Below are 7,158 nucleotides of genomic sequence, written 5' to 3'. Positions count from 1 at the left end.
AAGGAGCAGAGCCAGAAGAACTCTGTACACAGAGACTGATATACTGTGGTAAAATTGAATGTAATGGACCTCTGTACCAGCAGCAATACAATGACCCAGGACAATTCTGAGGGATTTATGGTAAAGAAAGCTACCCACATTCAGAGGAAGGACTGCAGGAGAGGAAACATATAAGAAAAACAACTGCTTGAACGCATGGGTCAGGGAGGACATGATTGAGGGCGTGGACTCGAAACTACCACACCAATGCAACTACCAACAATTTGGAAATTGGTCTTGATCACGGACACATGACAAAACTAGTGGAAATGCGCATCGGCCATGGGTGGGGGGGGGTGTAGGAGGGGGGGTTGAAGGGGAAAGGTGGAGCATGTATCATGTAACCATGTTAAAAATGAATATTAATAAATGTTAAAAAAATAGAATTGAACAAAAGAAAGTACATAGTTTGTGTATACTAAATCACACATAGATAGCAAAATATTTTAAATTAAAATCACACATAAAGATACAGTCTCAGGCTTTCCACCGTCTGGTAATATTTTTCTGCTTAATGTCATAATATATAGAACTAGCAGTTTCTGAGTTGTATGGCTCACTAATAGTGAATTTATTATTTATTATTGTTCATGAATTATTTGTTAATAAATCATTTAAATGTATGCATTTTAAAACTGCTTCTTATTAATATAATTATTAAATTAGTGCTCTCTTGTGTGAAATATAAGATTTTTGCCACCATGCTTTCAAAGCTCTTTGATTTTTTTAAATGTCTACTTAAAAACAAAACGTTAAGACTGCAGCAGAAAGGAGTCAATTTTTACCAGATCCTCAAACCAACAACCCCAAAGCCCCCAATATATTATAAGACCAAATGACAGTACATGTAGAATGTTTTATAAAACTTAAAGCACTGTGGTGTTGTTAGTTCTTATTATTCAAGATCACAATTAATTAATATACAAAGTCTTTAGCACAATAAAACCTGTTACACATAAAATTTATCCCTAATATTTTTAAATTAAATAATTTTAAATTTAAATTAACCTTAATTTACTTAAGGTTGTAATTTTTTATTTCCCTTCTAAGAAGTTCTTAATAATTTATCTCTTAAGGGGCAGCTGGGTGGCTCAGTAGATTGAGAGCCAGGCCTAGAGGCAGGAGATCCTAGGTTCAAATCTGCTCTCAGATACGTCCTAGCTGCGTGACCCTGGGCAAGTCACTTAATCCCCATTGCCTAGCCCTTATTACTCTTCTTCTTTGGAACTATCACATAGTATTGATTATAAGGTGGAAGGTAAGGGTATAATAATAATGATGATGAAGATGATGATGATTTATCTGTTAAATACCTTAAATACAAGAATGTGAAAAAAATCTCAGTTCCAATTATTACTGATATAATAAAAAGTTAGTATATCTTCATGGTTCATGACTAGATTAGAATAACTTCTAATTCATTCTTTTTTTTCTCTAGAAGAGATCTATTAATTATTATGAAAAATAAACTTCCTTTTTTCTACTGAGAGTTCCTCCTTGTACATTCCTCCTCATTTTACAGAACCCAGACACCTTCTGTCACTATCTTCTTCACTCCTCTCTCACATGAAAAGCCAGCCCTGTTCCTTGCCAGGCACACACATACAGACATACATATTCATATCATTCTTGTCCTTTTCTTCATCCCCACTCCCTCGTTTCAATCTCTGTTTCCTGGCTACTTCAATACTTGTGGTTAACATACCCATCCATGTCTCCATCCTCAAAAAACTCTGACTTTGTCCATCCAACTCTATTAATTATCATCCTATATATTTCCTCTTTTGTGACTAAACTCTTCAAGAAGGCCACCTAAAAGAGAAATACTTCCATTTCCTTTCCTCTCATTCTCTTAAATCTAACCATTCTGGCTTCCACCTTCATCATTCAATCACAACTGCTCTTTCGAAGTTACCAATGATTTTTTCATTGCCAAATCAAATAGCCTTTTCTCAATTCACATCTTTCTTGACTTCCTTGAAGTCTTTAATACTTTGGATCATCCTCTTCTCCTTGATGATCTTTTCTTTAGGTTTATGTGGCACAACTATATCCTAGTTCTCACTTTACTAGTCAGACTTCTTGATCTCCTTTGCTGGATCATCATCGAGGTTCTATCTTGGTTCCTCTTCTCTTTTCCCCTTATACCATTTCATTTAACAATCTCATCTGTTTTCATGGATTCAGTGTCTTTTGCTGATGATTCCCATGTCTATTTATCCAGTCCTAACCTTTCTTCTGACCTCTAGTTTTATATCTCCAACTCCTGATTATATATCTCAGAATAGATGTCCTATAGATGCCTTAAAATCAACATGTCCAGAGGGCAGCTGGGTGGCTCAGTAGATTGAGAACCAGGCCTAGAGACAGGAGGTCCTAGGTTCAGATCAACATATCCAATACTGAATACATAATCTTTCCACTCAAATCTTCCTATTACTGCTAAGGGCATCATCCTGTTTCCAGTCCCTCAGGCTCTCAAATTAGGAGTCATCCTTAGCTTCTCAGTCTCTTACTCCACATCCAAACTGTTGTAAAGATCTATAGATATCACTTTTATAATACCTCTCACATATGCCCTCTTCTCTCCTCTAACACTGCCACCATTCTGAACCAAGCCCTCATCACCTCGTGCCTCATCATAGCCTGCTCATTGGTCTTACCACAAATCCATCTCACTCTGGTCCATCCATAGTTTAACCAGTGTCCCTCCCTTTATTCTTTCCACCTCTGCAAAAAGAAGAGGTAGGAATGTCGTTTTTTATTTGTTCTTTTAAATCATGTTTGTTCTTTTAGATTTTGCAACACTGACTTCTGAATTTTGGGTTATACAGTAATTCTATCTATTGGTGTTTTTCCCCTCTTTAACTCTGCTTACTTAGCTGTTTCCATGTTTCTTTGTTTTGATCATTTTTTACAACACATTAATATTTCATTAAACACTACATCCAGTACCACAATCTGTATAGCCATTCCCCCCAGTCGATAGGTGTCTATTTTGTTTACAGTTTTTTCCTATCACAAAAAGTGCTACTAATAAATATTTTATTGTATATAGAGACTTCCTTTTTTCTGGGTCATTTTAGTTACTTAATTCACAAAATTACACATTTATTTCCCAGAGTCAAATTAACAACTCAAGTAACAGTGCACCAGTGTGCTTATCTTTCTATAGCCTCCCAACATTGTCTTTCTGCATCTTTACTCATCTTTGCCAATTTGCAGGGTGTGAAGTAAAACCACAGAGTTGTCTTGATTTGCATTTCTCTTATTATTAGTAATTTATGGTATTCTTTCATGTGGTTGTTAATAGTCAGCAATTTGTTTAAGAACTTTTTGTTCATATCCTTTTAATACTTATGTATTGAGGAAGAACAATTGTTTTTTTATATATGTATGTATACATATACACACATATATATATATATATAGTTAATATATGGCATAAAGGACATGACTTTTTCTCCTGAGGACTTTAATTTCATCCCAGAAATTTTGGTTTTGGGTTTCTTCATTATAATTTCCTTTCTTATAATTATTGTTTCTATTTAGTCCTTTAATCTACTATATAATTGGAATCTGAACCCCAGAACTACAATTCTCAGCACTCCACTCTCCTTCTCGTGTTATGTGCTGACATAGGCAGGATATAAATTTTGTGTTGCCCTGCCTCTCTTTTTTCTTGTGATCGCAGGCAGTTGTGGACGCAGGCTTTTTGAGAGCCAGGAGAACTTACTCAAGTGGGTTTACTTTTGTTAGATAATTACGTTTTTATACTTCTATTTCCTTTTTATTCCTTCTACTTCAAGTGATTATTAATAAACTTTATAAAATTAATACTTGGAGTGTTGGACATTAATTTAAATCTTACACTACTCTATTTAAAATTTCATTGCTAAGTCTAGGTCTATTGTCTTTTGTCTTGCCCACTGAACTTATGACTATTTTTATTCTGTTATAATCTGTAAAGGATATATTTAACTATTTCTGGCTTTTTAATATTATTATTATTATTTAATGTTTGTAATATTTTTGTGTTTGAATAAATGGTCAATTTCCCCTTTCCCTTGACAGCTCTACCATTTCCTTTGGAGGAGGTGTCAGGGAAAGTATAAAAGGGAAAGTTTGGCGCCTTTTCACTCTCTTGACCTTGGAGGCTGGCTAGGCTTTCTCTACCCTGAGACCCTGATCTCTCTCTTGGTGCCTTTTTCCCTTTCTTCCTACCTCCTAGTTTTCCCTAGACCTTTCCCTTTCTAATTAAAATAAAATCTAGCTATTCAAACCCTAAAGTTGCTCTCTGATCATTTCATTAAGGGCTCTGATCAATTTCCTCTGCTGGGGCTGGGACGCTACCTTCCTTTCCCTTCCTCTACCTTCCTCTCTCCTTTCTCCTACCATCCTACCTCCATCCCTTCACTTTCACCCACATAACTTCTATATATTTGCATTACCATTAGTATCCCTTTTGTTTCTTTGGTCAAACTTGCAACTACAGATGCACATTTTTCTATTCTGTATCTATTTATATATATATATATGCATATATATACACACATAGACATTAATATATATAACATGCATATTTATATACAGAAAAGCTTTTACACACACACATATATATAGACAATATATATTATACACATACCTATGTATATAAAAAAGCTTTTGCACATGCATATACATTATGGGGTGTGTGTGTGTGTGTGTGTGTGTGTGATATGCAAAAGCTTTTCAAAGGATCACTATTGAGTAGAGGTACATGTGGTTGCCACATGATGTCTACCTGATATCTACATACCCTGCTTCCTCCCTTCAACTTTCCTATTTCACCCTCTCCTCTCCTCCCACACACCAGTAGGAGTCACTCTTCCTATGGAGAAACCCATTACATCTCTGAAAACAGGAGAGTATTAGAGATATTCTCTAGTTTTTCTGTAATCAAATATCCTAATCTCTGGGGAAGTGAATCTACTAAGCTTTTGAACTTCCACTCTGGGTTTGAGTCCTACATATGTAGCACTCTACCTTCTCCTGTTGGGAATATAACAGGAAAAATCAACAATATCATTGATTTAGGAAAGGGAGTATCAACTGACTGCTCTATATATAGGGAATGCTATCCAACTTATCATACATGCAGTTAAGGAAACCTTCCTTCCTTAACAACCACTTTCCTATATATGTTGTCTCCTTCTATTATAATGTAAGCTCCATGAAAGCAAATAGAGACTGTCTCAATTTTTGTTTGCATTCCCAGCATCTGGAATACTAAATAAATAGAACATAATAATTCTTTATAAGTGCTTTTTCATTAATTCATCCATCTATTCATCCATCTTAACTTCTGTGATTTCCTCTAATTAAAACCTAAATCTCTTAAATGTAGATAATTTCTTGGATGAAATGGGAACTGCAAAAAGTAAATAAATGATTGTGAGGAGAGAAGGTCAAATGGTCTCAGCTCAGCAAAAAATTCTTCAATCTCATCAAGTTTATTTCTAGAAGACTATATCACAGAAGTGTATTTGTCCAGCAAAATCAACTGACAGAACTTTTTTTAAAAGAGGAAAATTTCTTTGTGATAATCTCTAAGAAAAAATGGAGGAATTTATTCTATGTCAAAATTAATCTAGATGAATAAAAAGGATTTTATAATAATTATATAAAGTATAATTTAAATTAAACAGACTTTAAAAATCTATTGATATATAGTGTGTTTTCTTAGCTTTTGTACCTGTTGTTATACTGGTTTAAAGAAACCTTTGTACCTATCTAAAACCAGCAACTGTTGTATAACAATTTCCGATTTACAAGTTTATCTTATGGATTAAAGTCAATCCAAAAATGTGCAATTCAATGCAAGAAAAATATTATCAATTAAAGGAAAAATGTCCTGCTGTCTAATTAACTAGATAAATTCTATTTTGATTATTGCAGAAAATAAACTTAATTAAAAAAACCTTAGTAATCACTTTATTAAAAGTTAGTCATGACATTGTACATAATAATAGCAATGTTGAATGATGATCAACTGTGAAAACTTGGCTACTCTCAACAATGCAATGATCTGGGACAATCCTGAAAGACTTATGATAGGGAATGCTATCAACCTCTAGAGAAAGAACTGTTGGAGTCAGATGAATATGTATCAAAACATACTATCTTTCACAGTGTATTTACAGTTTTATTTTGGGGTTTCAATTTTGTACGAGTGCTTTTACAACAATGATCAATATGAAAGTGTGTTTTGAATGATAATAAAAAAGAAAGAAAAAAAGTTAGTAATGGAACCAAGATGGCAGAGAAGGCACAGGGACCTTTCTGATTCCTATCAAATTACCTTTTAAAAAGCTATGATATAATGTCTCAAAATGAATTCTGGAATAACATATCCACAAAAAGACAAGGCAAAGACAGTTTTCTAATCCAAAACAACTTAGAAGGCTGGCATGAAGAATCTAGTACACCAGGGCAGAATGCAGCGCCAGGGCAGGAACCATCTAGGCAATAGGACTTGGGCACAGCTTAAGCAGCAACCAAGGCTGGCTTCCAGAACTCACAGCTACAGATGGTAATGGAGGGAGGGTGTCAGACAACTGCTCAGAAAGAGATTACAGGGTCCTTTCGCTGGCTCTGGGTGCAAGATTCTTGTAGCATTGCCCACATGCAGAACCAGGTTGCAGTCCTGGGTCTGCAGGGTGAAGAGGAGTACCAACACTTGTAGCCACAAGGCAGGAATTATTTACAGACCAGAACACAGGCCTGGAGTGTATTAAACACACCCCTCCTTACATCATATCATGTTGGAAGAACTGAAAGCAAATAGATCCCTAGTGCCAGCTCTGAAGGCAGATGCACAAAGAAAATGACACTTGGAACAGTGTTCCCTTCACCATAAATATAGCACCTAACTTTTAACAGTTTTTTTAAGTTCAAGAAAAAGAAAAAGGCTAGAAAAATGAGCAAACAACAACAAAAAAGAAAGTCAACATAGAAGGCTTTTTTGGCGACAGGATAGATTCAAACTCAGAAGAAGACGACAAAATCAATACTGTTGTATCTAAAGTCTTCAAGAAAAGTATGAATTCCTCTCAAGCCTAAAAAGAATTAGTGGAGGAG

General features: G+C 35.0%; 1 protein-coding gene across 1 annotated transcript in view; it reads right to left on the bottom strand.

Annotated features, from left to right (window-relative positions):
* The window catches only part of B3GNTL1 (UDP-GlcNAc:betaGal beta-1,3-N-acetylglucosaminyltransferase like 1), a 125,127-nt gene that overhangs the window by 79,175 nt on the left and 38,794 nt on the right, over window positions 1-7,158 (bottom strand). The window lies entirely within an intron of this gene.

Source organism: Gracilinanus agilis, chromosome 4 (assembly GCF_016433145.1).
Source record: "Gracilinanus agilis isolate LMUSP501 chromosome 4, AgileGrace, whole genome shotgun sequence".
NCBI classification, from domain to species: Eukaryota; Metazoa; Chordata; class Mammalia; order Didelphimorphia; family Didelphidae; genus Gracilinanus; species Gracilinanus agilis.
The sequence above is the reverse complement of the archived record's forward strand: the minus strand, read 5'-3'. Positions and strand labels throughout refer to the sequence as shown.